Source organism: Nipponia nippon, unplaced genomic scaffold (genome assembly GCF_047370975.1).
Source record: "Nipponia nippon isolate SJK-2023a ecotype South Korea unplaced genomic scaffold, ASM4737097v1 scaffold_5, whole genome shotgun sequence".
Taxonomy (NCBI): Eukaryota; Metazoa; Chordata; class Aves; order Pelecaniformes; family Threskiornithidae; genus Nipponia; species Nipponia nippon.
Window position 1 is genome coordinate 64498729 of NW_028262369.1, and position 15650 is coordinate 64514378.

The window sequence follows — 15650 nt, forward strand, 5'->3', positions numbered from 1 at the left end:
AGTCCTGATTTCCTAATCAGATTCATTCCCAGAATGTAAATACTTTGTGTACCACCAACTTCTAAGATGCTAGTTCTTCACTTCTCCAGTATCAGTGTAGCTTCAGCAAAGATGGCATTGCACAGAGCTGATAAACATGTTGTTTTGGATTTAATTTGAAGATCAAAGCATAATAGTGCAGACAGTTAGAATGACTGTTAGGAAAAAAAAAAAATTCTAAAGTCTTTACCCTCTTGCCCTTCCCTTAAATTAAGTAGCATCTGCTACTAGGTTTGTACTGTCAGCCCTTCTAAGTTTCATCTTGGGGAAAAAATGACAAGGAAAAAGGTAAAATACATCCAAAAATAAATCCTTGACAAAGTCACTAATTACAGGATGGTGGAGAAACCGCTGTCACCCCAGAAATTATATTAGATTCTTTTTTTCCCATCACTGATAGTCTTAAACAAATGAATCTAATTTTTTATCTTTACTCACATGAAAACTTGGGAAATTTTTGCCTGTGTGTAGTTCAGTTCTTGAATTGCCATTACATGAACTGGGGCCATGTTTTCCCTTGCGTGTTCTTGATATCTGGGCAAGTCCAGCTGTTAAGCAGACAGAACCTGTCCTGGTTCTGTGTTAATTACCCCATCTTTTGTGATTTTTTTTTTTTCCTCATTTTTGGGAATGTGGTGTTCTAGTGTAAACCCTGCATGTGTCATTTAGGACTTCAAAGAGTCACACTTCCAAAAAATCAGAGAACTTAGCAAAAGACAGTACAAAAATCTATTATATATATTAATCTGCTCAACAAATAAAATTTTGTATTTTTCATATCTTGTAAGTTGAGATCATTTCCTGAGTTGGTATTGCCTCATTCATTGAACCTTGGGTAACCTTCTCTCTTAATTAACTTTGAGAAAGCATCTAAGTGTAAGCCTACGGATTAATTTTTATTTCTGTGTGTACTTTACTGTCTGCCAGAAGAAACATTTAATTTCCTGGTGACGGGAAGTCCTCTTTGAGGAAAGAATCCCATTCTTTCTGCTGTTACTATGAAGTCCAGTACTTAATTGCTTTCTCAATCACGTATAAACAAGGGATCTTTGTGAATTTGAATGAAATAAATACATACAGGAAATATTGTTGATCATCAGCTTGTATTCTTAACACAAATATAGTAAGCTAGACTGAAATGCAAATGTCATTGCTAGAATTTTTAAAGTACTCTTTTGAAGAACCATAAATGTCTCTTATACTTTCAAAATAGATAAACCATCTTAGGCGCGTGCACAAGTCTAAATGTATCATAGCTTCCAAAGAGCAAATTGCTGTTTGTCAGTAGGTGTCGAATGTCTCTTCACTTCTGGCAAACAGTGTAATATTGGAGGCTGGCTCTGTGTCAACTGCTGCTGCTGGAATCTGCAATAGCTTCCTATAGATAGTAGTCCGTAAAACCTCTGTAATATAAGCCATTGCCTAATAAAAAGTAGAACTAATTCCTGCCAGTGCCAACTATGACAACTTAGTGATTTGAGCCAGCTCTAAGCTTTGCCTTTCGCCCTTAAGAAAAGTTGGTGTACCATCCTGCTTAGCTTCATTTGTTTGGGGCTCCCAGATCTTGTCTCACTGCTTGGACCCTGCTTGTCTGCTTTATTGTCACTTGGATGACATCTGCAGAATTGTTTAGGCCAATACCTTCTATAGAAACACAAAACTTTCTGTAGTTTTTAGTAGAATGTTAAGTATTTCAGGATGAGGTTGCACCTTATGTATTGACGTGTCTTTCTTCTAGAGAAAAATCTTATTTCTATCAGACTCCCGTCACTCTCAGAGAAAAATGATTCTTTTTTTTTTTTTTTTTCCAGTTATGCTTTTATTTTGTTTTACAAATTGTAAAAAGCTATGTCTGCCTTTAAAAAAAGATCACAATGTCTTTAGAGTTTCTGGTCCATCACCCTCCTTATCCTCTATGCAAGAAGGAGTTCTAGACGAAAAGTGGCAAAAGGTCATGTGTGGACTTGTTATTAGTGCAGACAGAAGTTATATTGACTAGAAATGATTAATTCAAAGAAAACATGAAACTAGCTGTATCATACTCTTATTAGAATAACTGGAGTCCTCCTTGGAGACAAACACTAACTGAATGAGTATTACATCTTAATTCTCAGCTTTTTTACATAGATCTTTCTCTTTGAAAAATTTTCCCTTTTTATCCCTCTATGCCTAAACATGAGTGAGTAAAGACTACTTAGTTTTTCATCTGAACATAGATGTAATAGAAGTATGTAGAAGAACATAGAAGTCATTTTCACATATTGTTTTTCTTGAGGGAGGTAGAAAGGAAATAAAAGGAAAGAGTGCCTCATTTGGAGTAATCTTAAGAAACTGCACTAATTGGTGAGCAACAGATATACTGGCTTGATCTCTACAAATATCAGTGGGAGCTTCTCTTGGACTCAAGAAAGGGGCTGCAATGCCATGGGGAATAGACATTAACAGACTGCAGAGGAAAAGACATGTGAGTGTCTGCTCATTCCTGATGGCAGAAGGTCCATGCGATAATTAAAGTGATGTATTTGTAGCTAATCAGATCTTGAGTATAGCTGCCTTTTTTTAGATGTCAGGAGTTTGTCTTAAGCTATTTAGCGTCTATAGATAATGTCTACTCTGGCACTTTGCTGCTGCTTCTCAAAAAAAAAAAAAAGAGGAAAATTGTAGGTTCAAAATTATCAAATTGGCACTTTATTCATGCTTTGTCATTGACCATCTGCTTCCTAGCTGTCCAATGTGAATGGGTAGAATTTAACTTTAAACTGAAAAATAAAGTTCACATCTAGCCTTTGGCTGCTGCTGTGGGGAGCAGATAGGCCAAGTAGTACAGGGTGGCGAGACATTGCCCTCTCAGATTCAAGACAACAGGTTTTTATTATCCATTGCTAATGTGGATCCAAGTGAATTATTGAATTACTAAATATGAATTATTTATCCAAGTGATGGATAAATAAGAAACGGACGTTGAGGAACTAACTAATGGATTTGGAAGAAGTGTAGGAGTTTTGAAAGGTAAGACTTTCATGGTAGAGTTGATGGAATTACATAAACGATAAATATCGGTCTAAAAATGAATCCTATTGAAGTATCTGATGGAAAAGAATATTGCCTGAATACTTAATACAGAGACAAGTTAGATGTTATCTAGGAGAGAGTTCATGTGCAAAGCTACAGCATAAGTTCTTGAAATATACTTGGATGGTATAAAGCAAAATGCACATGATTTCAGTAGATTTTAAATAATTATTTTAAATATATTTCTTGAACATGATTGTATTAGTCATCCATTTGGATACATCCAGAAAGCACCATCGTTCCATTCTTGTTCTTGAATTCTGAAATATAGTGTGACTTTAAATGCTGTATTGAATCAGTGGAGGAAAACATATTCTCTGTTTCTACAGTGCACAGTAAAAGAAATAAAGCAGATTTTTTACGTATTGTATCTTCTTTTGGATGGAGGGGGAGCAGTGAAGAGGAAAAGCATTTCAATCAGAGTAAATTGTTAATAAGTTCCTTCCTAGCAAACTTATCTATTTGAAAAACAGTTATCCGTGTGGATACAGAGAACGTCCAGGCTTGAATAGCCAACGAAAAACATATTCTCAGTTATGGAAGCATCTGTTAATTGATAATTGTGTTGTGAATTTCTCATTTTGATGCACAGAATTAATTTGCTACAGTTTACTGTAGTCAGAGGAATTATTTCTGGAGTAGAGTTGAGACTGATTGCAGTTCAAAATATATAATATTGTTATCCTTTACTATTTAATTTAGTGGTAAAAACTGCAGGATGCCTGACTTTTGGGTGTGTCTTACAATAAAGGCAGAATAGCCTGGAAGTGGCTTTATTGAAAAGAGAAATCAATTCAGTACCATCTTGTAGTTTTGATCTCCTATTGTGCTATGCTTTCTTCTGGTCACGTTTCCAGTGTTTCACTGAAAAATCAAATTTTATTGCTTACTTCTGAACAGTAAATATATAATTTTAGCAAGAATGTAGAAGTTATGAATATCATCATAATGTAGGCATTCCATTACTACACAGTGGAGTCTGAATGTCTGCTTGTAAGATCAACTACAAATTAAGCTTTCTATCATACATCTCCACCAGCCAGTAAAGAAAATACAATTGAGAAAACGGGCAGATAAAAATTTAGATATGCTAGATGAATTAGATGAAAAGTAAAATGCCTCTTGTAGGAAAAAGCATCCGTGAAAGCATTCTTGGACACCACAGGAGTAAGTTTGGTTTTACATTTCTGCACTAAATGGTTTGTTTGTTGTTTTGTTTTTTTTTTTTTTAACTGGAGTATTGTTGTTAGAGAAATAACAGTTAAGAAGTTACTCCTGAGATCTGAAGCCCAGACTACTTAAGGTAATCCTGAAGTTCAGGGTGAATAGAATAACATCCCGCTTGAGATAAATGCCTCAGTGTCACTCCAGACTTCTTTAATTTATGAAAAGTAATATGTAATGTGAATGTAAATTAATCCATTAGCCCACTTCTATCCAGTTTACATGTTAAAAGTAATCTGTGCTGCACCAATAAGGATTAAACATCTTCGAAGAGTTGTCATAGTCAACCCCATCTCCCTTTCAGATGCAGGTGGGCAGCCCTTCTGAAGAGCTATAACCAGTAGTATACAACCATCTTGCTTATCATAAAGTATAATGTAGATACTTTATATTTTAATAGACATTCTGAAGGGATCGTCTAAGCCACTTCTAGACCTGACCATAACAAGATATCAAATATATGGCACAACTCTGCTCAAGAATCTCTGTATAGCTGAACTCCCAAGCAATAGGTGCTTATTTGACTCTCTTTCTGAATTTTTTAGATCCACATGTTCAGGTTGGACGTCCCCTGAGAAACAGGTTTTCGTTAGTATTTCCTGCTTTTAGAATTACTGAGAGCTTTGAGCCTTTCCCATAGTACATCACAGTTATGACTCAAAAAAAGAACTAGACTGAGAGGGAACAGAAAAGCAAAAGTAATGTCCAGAAGGTTTTTTTTAGGTCTTTGCTTAATAAAGGCACAGGTGACTAGAGCTAAGCACTATCTGTTGTAGCTGCATAAAATAACAAACTATAAAGGATGGGAAGAATGATCTAGCATAGTGACAGATCTCTGGCATGTGTGCCAGAATAAGCACATGGCTGGCAGTATGTGAACAGGGCCCAAATATGCAAGGAACAGAGTCGAAGAGGGCAGAAGGTGGAAAATAACACATAGCATGAAAAAGATTTGCCTTCACTAGTCTAGCAGCATAATGGCAGAGCAGTTCAGCAATCTTATGCTTGATTCTAGGCCTCCCTATAATTCAGTTTACTCAGGATGTCAGTTTTCCACTTTGAAAATAGTATTCTGACCACGCTGAGACGTTGTGAGGATGAAGTTTAATGAATCTCAGAAAGCCAGTCTGACGCTACTGTGTTGGCTGAACCTCTTTTTAGATATAAAGAGGAGCTCTGTTCTAGACTAACAGTTGAAAAATCATAGATAATGGGATTTACATAGGCAGCTTTCACAGGAAAAGCATGGGAATTTAATTTTGTTTATTGAATGCAATTAACTAAAACAATACAAAAGCAAAACAAAAATAACTAACAAACAGCCCTAATGTTTACCATTTGTGTGATAAAATGGAAAAATATTTTTTTAAATTTGGCAACTTGTAAGATTTGAATGAGAATGAATGCCGGGAGAAAAAATGAGGGAAGCTGGAGACTTATTTTTTCCAAGCCAGTTTGCCTGCCACTAATTACATTCACAAAACTAAATTGTGTTGAACCTGAATGGATTCTAGATTAACATTTGTTGAATTACATGTAGAACTTAGAAAAAAGTAAAAGAACATTATATGGCTATCAACTATGCATTATTAAGATTTTGTAGTTCACTGTAGGACAAGACCTGTAACTGATTCGTTGTTGTCAGTGTTAATATCCTTTTGGCTTCATATGATAAACTTTAAGCTTAATAATGAAAAAAAATAAATATTATTTCTTTTAGATGAGAGGGAACCATGCAAATGCTTTTAGGATGTGCCCTATGATTTCAAAATTGAATCAATTTTTAAATAAAATTACCCATCACAATGTTTGTCCATTTCTAAAAATGGTCACTGCACCTTTTACAAACTGTAATTTATGTTATCTGCTCAGGATATAGGTATTGGGCATCATAAGCACAAGGAATTGTTTTGCAATAGTTTTAGTGTAACCTAATTATTCTTACATGATATTTAGGCTTGCCTTATGCATGTACAGTTTAGACTTGGCTAATAATTGTTCTTGTTGTTCTTGTGAGTATGGAATAACTTCTTCCCCACAAGAATTTCATTATCAATCATAATACCTACTTCAGGATATTTTGCCCTCACTGAAGTCAGTGACAAAAAACACGAAAAGTCTAGTATGTGTTTAGAAGTATTGGGAACATAGAGGAAAGTACCTTCATGGAGAGTTTAAGTGGTTAGTTATTTTCATTATTTCATAGAATCATAGAATGCTTTGGGATGGAATGAACCTTTAAAGGTCACCTAGTACAACCCCCCTGCAACTGGCAGGGACATCTTCAACTAGATCAGCTTGCTCAGAGCCCCATCCAGCCTGGCCTTGAATGTTTCCAAGGATGGGGCATCTACCACCTCTCTGGGCAACCCGTTCCAGTGTTTCACCACCCTCATTGTGAAAAATTTTAAGATCGTTGATTCTCATTCTGGGTTTGATGTCTGTTATTTTAGTCAAAAACCTGAGATTGCTACAGACAGCTTATCTTTCAGATGTATGCAAAAACAGGTCATAGGTGGGAGCAATGCCAAGAAAAGCAATCATCTAGTGCATTTTAGACATGTAACTGTCATGAGCAGAACTTTCCTTGTGACCAAAAGGCTGACTGCTATAAGAGAATTGGAACAAGGTGCTGTGCATCGTAGAAACACCTGCAAAAAGAAAACCCATCATAACAAACTAGTTCTCATCTCAAAGAAAACATAGTCTAGGTGGATAGGATGAAGGGTTGAGAAAAAATAAATGTTAACAGATGTGACAGTAATTGTTCTGATCTATAACAGATGTGTGATAATTACATATTTTCATTTTGTGATATTTAGAAATGGATTAAAGGAAAACAGGTGAAAGATGTTATATTAATTGGTTCGTTTTTCTTAGAAGGCATCTGACCCTAAGGCATCTAACAAATTAATATACCCAAAAGGAAAAAAAGGTGGAATGCATTGAAAGCTAGTGATGCTGCTAACTCTGTGGAAAATAGTACATGTTGTAAAGTCTCATAGTGGCACTTAGCATCAAGTGAAGTGAAAAGACAAAGGAGTAAAGAGGATGCAAAAGGAAAAAAAAATTAAATATTTGCTGCATTTTTCTTCATGGTATTTTCACATTCAAAATATTTTAGATTTTTTATTTCATATCAGTTTGCTGAGGGTCTATTTTCTATAAAAGATTTGATTTTTTAAGGATAGCTTGCTGTGGGAATCATCCATGGATGACCCATAATGCTGGCTGAATAGTAAGGTTAAACCCTTTGCATACCTCCCAGCTCCCTTGCTGGAGCGAATGAGTCATCTTCATGTGACATTTTGAGGAAGAATTGGAGGTGCTGAACAGGGTTGCACTTTGCTTACTTACAGTTCTTGTAGTAGCCACAGGAGTTCTAATTATCTAGCCATGCTGAGATGCTCTGTGGTGCTAAATTTCTCCTGCAACTGACCCATTGATTAAGGAGTAGTTAGGTGGTAGAAATCTATCCTAATTTCTGCTTCAAGCCTGCCTAAAGTAGGGTATTCCTCCTGAGAATCGGTGCTGTTCTTCCTGTGCTGTTTCATTCTCATATGTTCTTCTTTAAGGTAGATTATGGCATCTACTGGGAAAGATAAAGTGCCTACAAGTAAGCCACAGTTATCGTGGTATGATAAAAATGCAAACAGACTTCCGTCTGAGATGGAAATAGATAGAAATAAATGGAAAGAAAATAAATACACAGGGCCCTTGCAATTTATGAAATAGCTAGTTAGGTTTGTGTGTGTGATACTTGCAGTAGCTTTGGCCCTTCAGACGTCATGTTTCTGGGAGTAAATATTAATACATGATACTTCTAAGAGATTATACAGTAGTAAATAATTTGATTTGGAAAGTGTTCTCATTTCTTATGTGCTATGATAACAGCATGACAAACACATGGAATCATTGTGGGTGCAAAATTGTAATATAATGTTTAGCTTCTTTTCTTTTTCTGTATTAGCTTGGGTGTTTGAATGACAGGCAAGCAATTCAAATCTGTGTTTTATTGCCTATTGCGTTAAATTTAAAGCAGTAATGCCAGAGGTATACTGAAGGTTATTACATGCAACATCTTACGCTTCTGCAGTGAGTTAGGCAGACATTAACAAAAGCCAGTACAATTATAACTTTAATGAACTTTGTGAAGTAGCTTGAAATCCTTGAAAATTAATCTTGTGGTAAACTAATGTTGCAATATAGTGAATTGAGAGAACCTACTGAGCTCAGCGTTGCAGTTGTTAAACACTGATTAATTTCTAAGATAAATAGCAAATGATCCATTCTTTCTGTCTTCGGTTAAAACAGGCAAACCAAAGTATCCAGAGATCTCTACATCAAGGGACAGAGTCAGAAAATCAGGTTAAATTCATAGGTGAACTTTGTAAGTTGGGGCAACTTTCATATGAAAGAGAGAATCAAGTTGTCATTTTTCCATAATAAGTAATTATTGTTGTTGGAGTGGATTTGAAGCAGAGTCAGCATGTTTTGTAAAGTGCTCTGAAGTAAATAATGTTAGTTTGTGTAAGTAACAAGGCACAGATGGAGATATTCACACCACTTACTTACAGGCATATAATTTAAGTGTGTAAATTAAGCAGCTGATCTGTGCAGGCTTCTAATATAGTTAATAGATAGAAAAAAAGGAATTGTAAATACGCCATCAGAGGGTCCAGCTCCAAAATCTCTGGCTTACAGTAGCTTTACCTGTACCAATGAATAATGACTTACCTGAGTCTCTGCTAGGTCTTAACTGCTGTTGTACAGACAGATCTATCTAGCTTTATTCACAGGAAAGCTCCACCAAAATCAGTGAAACTACAATATCTGTGTATAGTCATTTCCGCAGTTTCTATTTCTTTGCTAGTCCACAGAGGATGGCGTACATCTTGCCTTGCTAAGTAGTCCTTTCATTTCAAACAACAATGATCTGTGCTTTTAGATGTATTCTAAAATTCAGATTCGTATTTTGCTTCTGTCAAGATAGGAGCTGTCACACTCGCAGAAGAATTTCTAGGGCTAGTGCAAGGGGGACATAGCAGAATTTGTGCTTTGATGGATATTTTGTCTCTTTGTTTAGGTTATTTGGGATTTTTACTTTTTTATTTTTTTTTTTTTTATTTCAGGAGAGATGATCATTGGTGCAGTGACTAGGGTCACTCAGATTTCAGCTCTCATCTTTCATAGACCTAAAGCCAACATTTTCAAACATCTTCCCTCAAAATAACATGCCTTTTTGTTTTCAACTTTTATTCTCTGTTTTCAAAGAAAGCCACAGCAGTGTGTGATGGGAAGCAGATAGATGAAAATTCTATGATTTTTATTGTGGCTGAGAGCAGATCTTTCCTGTCTTTTAAATGCAATACTGTATTCAAGTCTGATGCAATTCATAATGATGCTCTTATGAGCAAGTCTTTTACTATGATAGAACTGCAGTTTGGTACTAGTAGGCTATATTATCAAATCTAGTATTTCGTTATAGCCCTTGCTTCTGGTATGGAAAGAGATAAGAAAATTAAAGTTTCTGAACTGTTATATCAGAAAGAACCTTTTCTTCCTTCATGTAATATACCTTTCCTTTCCTTCAAAGACTTGCTGGTGCTTATAGACTAACATAGCATTTTCTTTTTTTATACTGGTTGACGAAAGCTTAATCAGCCAAAAGTTGGAAATTATTAGGGTGAGGAGTGATTTCAGTCTGTAGGTTACAGGAAAATAGAGAGTGGAGTCAAACTTGAAGAAATTACAGTGTAACAAATAAAGCTAGTGGGTATGGCAGTATTTTTGATTTTCTCTGTCAAATCTCTGTAGCTGAAGTCTTAGAGTGGAACGGCGTTGACAACATTGGCATCAATTGCAATTGTTTCTCTAATTAATAAAGAAATACGTTTCTCTGTGCAAAAGTTTAATGGTAATAGCTTTCACAGCTAAAATGTCTTACTATAGAGTCCTAATTCAATTGTTTCTTCTCTGTTTCTTTTGCCACTGTAGCTAATATTGCTATTGTAATTCAGGGATTTTAGACCACGGACAAGGCTGAGTAGTTAGCAGCCTCGTTCTGTGTCCATGACCAGAACTGTTACTCTTGTTTCTGGCCAGGAAAAAAAAGAGTCTGTTATCATTTCAGTGGGTTGTATCAGGGCTGTTATCATATCAGTAAGTATTTAATAAAAAGGTAGAGCATTTTCATCTTGTCTGTTCAGTAGAGATCAGCTACTCATCTTTACAGCTAATATTTAATAGAAGCTATATCCATGCAGTATTCTTAATTCCCTATTGTCATTCCTCTCGGACTTTGTGCTATATCAGCAACCAGGAGAGCATTTTACCAAGTGGCCCAGTTTCTATTAGCTGAAAAATACTGGGCAGAGTCCTGCTATGACCCCTACTGTGTTTCAGTTCCTGAGTATAGTATATTACCCATGAAAGTAATGTCAAGGAAAGTGAAAACTGGTTTGTAAAAAAGATCATTTAGGCTTTTTGTAACACTTGAGATCAACTCTGTTATCCATTATAGCATTTCAAATGTTGTAGGATAAGCAGCTTAGTAATGTTGAAAACGAAGAACAGGCAGCTTTGAATGTGCTTTGTACATTTGCAGAAGGGGAAATACTAACTCCGAGATTAGGGTTAGTGATAAAACAACAGATTTGACATGTATAAAGAACTGATGTACAGAACTGGTGTTCTGTCTTATCGATCGGCTGTAAAACTCTTAGTTAAGCTTTTTTTTTTTTTTTTTTTTTTTCCATAGTCCTGAGATCCTAGCAACTCAGAATTTGGACTTATTTCTTAAGAACCACCTGACTTAGATTTGTTTTTTTTCCTGCTTGTCATCAAGTGCATGAAGAGCAGAAATAACATTTTTTCAAGCAAAAGTAAAAGAAAGGAGAAAGCTGGTTTTTTGGGGGGTTTTGTTGGCTTTGTTTTTGTTTGGTTTTTTTTTTCTCCAATTGGGAGACTTGTTCATTGGAAAAACACAAACCATTAGGGGATATGGAGTATGGTTGCAAGAAATGCACCTGTTGGTTTACAGCACAGGACTTGCTTTGTGGAATGGTTTCTTTGCAGGGGGCAGGAACAAGGTATCTCAGCTTTATTTTAGTTACATTTGCATACATCACCACTGCTAACCTGTGTGAAGTTAGCAGTTCACATTATATTTTTCTGGGAATATATATGAAGTTAAGCATACAACTTTGAATTGCTCAGTAACCGAAGTCTGCCCATCTTTGTGTGCATTTGTAGATTCACATCCATCTGAAAATTAGTAGCATATTGTGTTATGCAGGAACCTCATAATCTGTTGTCTGGACATGGTGGATTTGAATGTGCATTGGGTTTCATACTTTTTACCTGGTTTTCTGGTGCAAAAAGGCTGGGAGACATACTAATATGAAGCTTCTGCTGATGTTTTAATTGCCATCTGTGTTGGAATTGCACCATTTCACTTGGTTAGAAAAATACAGATTAAAAGGTTTCTAATCTGAAACCGGAGAGATGATTAAAATATTATTTGATGAGAACACAGTTTGATGATGATTATTAGAATATACACCACCACAGTGTACTTTGTAAGCATATCTGTAATGACAAAGTATGAATTTGTAAAATGTTCTCATCAGTTACAGTCAAAGGGGATGGGATTGTTAAACAAGTTTATTTCAACAGTGAGAAGAAAAACCTATTAAAGCACGAGACCTATCTTAACCTTATCAGAAACATATTGATTGTTGTATTAAAATAAAATATGTTTTAGCTAAATTCCCTTCAACCAATTTTAGAACTTGGAAGGATATTAAAATTCTTAGCCTTTTTTCATTCTTTGAAATCCAATATATAAAAAGACTAGTCTAAACAGATTTGCTGCAGATGAATTAAAAGTATTTGCTGAGTGTTGGACTGTGAGAAAGATTCTCACCCGTAAAGTTGTATTTCATGCTGTTCTATGAAAAGAACATTAATATTTTCACTCCTAGCACTCTCAAATAATGTCATGTGACTTCTATATCTCAAATCAAAACTATGCAACATAGCCTGAATTCTTAAAACAAATCTTTGCATTGTCTATAAATTAGTATTTGTTTTCTGAGGTAACTAAGCAAATAATTTTTATTTGTATCTTATATTTTAACTTCTGAAAAGTGATATGCTATCTATGGAACATTGCCAAATAGATAAAGAGAATGCATTAAGCATACAGCTTAGCATCTGTTTCACTTTTATTTTGGAGACTTCTAATTATATTGTTTTATTTCAAATGTTGCTTTCTGAAAGGTTTAGTGTTTTCAGATGTGTAAGTGCAAAAACACAGAGAAACAGGCCAGGTGAGAATGTGATCACCAAGGTGATTGCTGGACACTAAAAGGGGTGAATTGTCCAAAAACATGCCTGTTCACAAATGAATTATTTATAATAAAGTTTGTCTTCAATTAATTTAAAAAGACTTTTTTTTTTTATTTATTTACATCACTTAGAACCCTTACCAATAGCTTTAACTATCTTGGAGAAAAGTTTCAAAGATGTTCAGTATTTGTTGGAATACTAAATGTGTTCTGTGTTGTTGCTTTCCTTTTGTATGGATAATTCATTTTGAATGACATAGTGGAGTCTGCTTTTTTCCTATTATTATGCCAAGTTGAAAGAGTCCACAGTACAAAGAAAACTGGAATTTTGAAGGTCAAATATATCTTAAAATGTGTTCTTCAAGAATATTTTTCATTTTAGAAATGACAGATAATGCGTAGAGAGGAAAATAATTTGTTAGACAGAAATCTAATATTCTGTTTGGGGAACTGTAATTTGCTGAAATTCCTTAGAGTCAAACATGCTGTCTATATTATGTCACTCACTGTAGGGGAAAAAAAAGTAAGGGAAATGCGTTTGAGAACATTTTATTACAATTCTCTGTGCTTTCAAAAATTATATTTGTCAAGGCTCATAGAATAATTGGAATGTAGTTGAAGCCAGGCTTCTATTAGTAGTCTATGATTAGCATATACCCTCAGTGTCCTCAGTGAGTTTTAAAGCCACCATAAATGTCTTTCTAAGTAGAAAAGGTTTGAATTTTTAATGTAGGAAGGAAACTTAGCCTGAGAAAAATACTGTGGGATATTTTGTACTTAATAATAACATCAGATCAATTTTTTTTCCTTTATGGCTATCTTTCAGGGAGAAAATAGTCTGAAGGCAGAATCCTCATCTACTTCTCCAACAAAATAAATCAAAACTTTGCGAAAAAAATTCATAATCGCCCTTGTTAGTGGAAACTCGGTTTCCAGCCTCCTACCTGGATTGTTCCCAAATAGGGCAGAGAATGTCTTGGAGATGGGAAAGGTAATTAACATTTCTGAGAAGACTGTATGCTCCAATGAAAAACACTTTGCTTTGCTAAGGTTCCTGACTGGGCTGTATCCTTTTCTGTCCCTCACCACCCTTATTCGTTATCCCAAGGGAACATTTCCTCTTCTCTGCAAGTAGTAGATTTAATGCTTTGGAAAGATTTCTGTATTCCTGACCAGGCATTTAAAAGCAGGGCTTGTTAGAAGCTTTCCAGCTCATTAAACAAATTGAATTAACGTATTTAGTCCTCAGGCCTGGGGATGGCAAAATTCAATTCTGCGGAGGTGGCAGCCTGGTCAGTCTTCAGCCTCCCCTTCTGTGTCCTTCCACTTCTTTTCCTTCTTTATGCCCAGCCCTTTTGGAGGCATGCCTGACAGCTGCATGGTCTTTTTCCCCTGAGCTTCTCACACAGCCTCTGCTTTTATGGTGATTTTTGCTGTCCCATTTTGAGGCCTCAGGCAACTGCCTTCTTTGCTGACTGTGAAAACTGATGCATGGGATCAGCCCTGGTTAGAACAAAATTCTCCTACTAGAAAACAATTACTTGAGATACAATGTGTGCTGGGAGAATATGTCTCAAGAGGTGAAGGTGAATACCCAGCTTCCACGTAAATCTGTCTGATACCACGTGTTAATTAAATGTTTCTATTGAGAAGGAACATATGGTATTGTTTGGTATCATTTATTCACTACTCAAATGAAACAAACAAAAGGAATTACTTTTCATTCCTGTATGTCTGCATGCATGCACAATTTAAAGCTATATTTTAATCAAGGGTTTAAAATAAATTTAGATAACTGTGGCCTAGACAAAAGCTGACCCAGCCAAAAGCATTCTGTAGCTTGTCACAAGATGGTGACATCATTCATAACATACAAATACATCCCTGCCAAGATTTTTCAAAATACAACAGCTGCAAGTTTTCTTTTAGATGAGAAAGTTATTGAAACAATATCTTAAGGAAATTTATAGCTAGGGGAGCTTCTATCACAAATGCTTTGATAAATCTCTAAAGTAAAGAATGAAACAAATTGCTTTGCTAAACTATTTGTTAGTTAAAAGGTATAACAAATAGCTAAGATGTTTTTAGCTAAACTATTTTACAAATCTATTTTTATTTAATTTGAATACAAATAGAGGTTGCATGCTAGTGGAAATTCAAATCATATTGCCAAGATGGGGACCGACCTTTCCTTTTAGGAGCACAGTAATTAAGATGTCCAAGACTTAGTACTTAATAATGAGGAATATTACTACTCTATTGTTTCTCTAGATTTTCACTTGGATGACCATTTCTTTTTTTTTTCAAATGCTAATTACCTCAGCCATTTAGATTTATTTCTTGGCTCAGCATATACATGTAAGACAGACATCCGTAGATAAATGGATTTCGCAGAAACTTCATACATGAAATCAAGATTTCATCAAAGCTCTGAGCAAGTATGTGTATCCAAGTCATATTTCCTTCAGGTCGTGTTTTTTATTCAAAGGAGCCTTAATGTATTTCATGGCTGACAGCATAATCATAACCAAAAATATGCCATACTGTGTAAAGCCAGTGGTCTGTCTAGCCCATCAGTGCCTCCAACAGTGTAAAGGAGAGGCTAGTCAGGAAGAATGTGAGATTGGACAGTTCCTGCTATCCATGTGTATTGGACATCATTGGCAGGGGTTTGGTAGCAGGGGGACTGCAGGGAGACCTCTATGTGAGTAGGTCAAGGACTGTCCTGTGCCAGACACACCTGGCTCTGCAGTGGACCCACTGTGCACCAGAACTGAACCAGTTGGGGGAGTTTGTGGTGCCTCTGTAAAAAAAAACGTTTAAAAAAGGGCGGTAACCACTAGGCAGAAGAAATGCAGGAGATGCAAGAGAATGCCAGAGCAGGAGAGGGACACCTGAGCAGGGGCAAAGGAAAAACAAGAAGCACACCTGGCCAGGAGGAACAGTAGAGAAAGAAAGAGATGC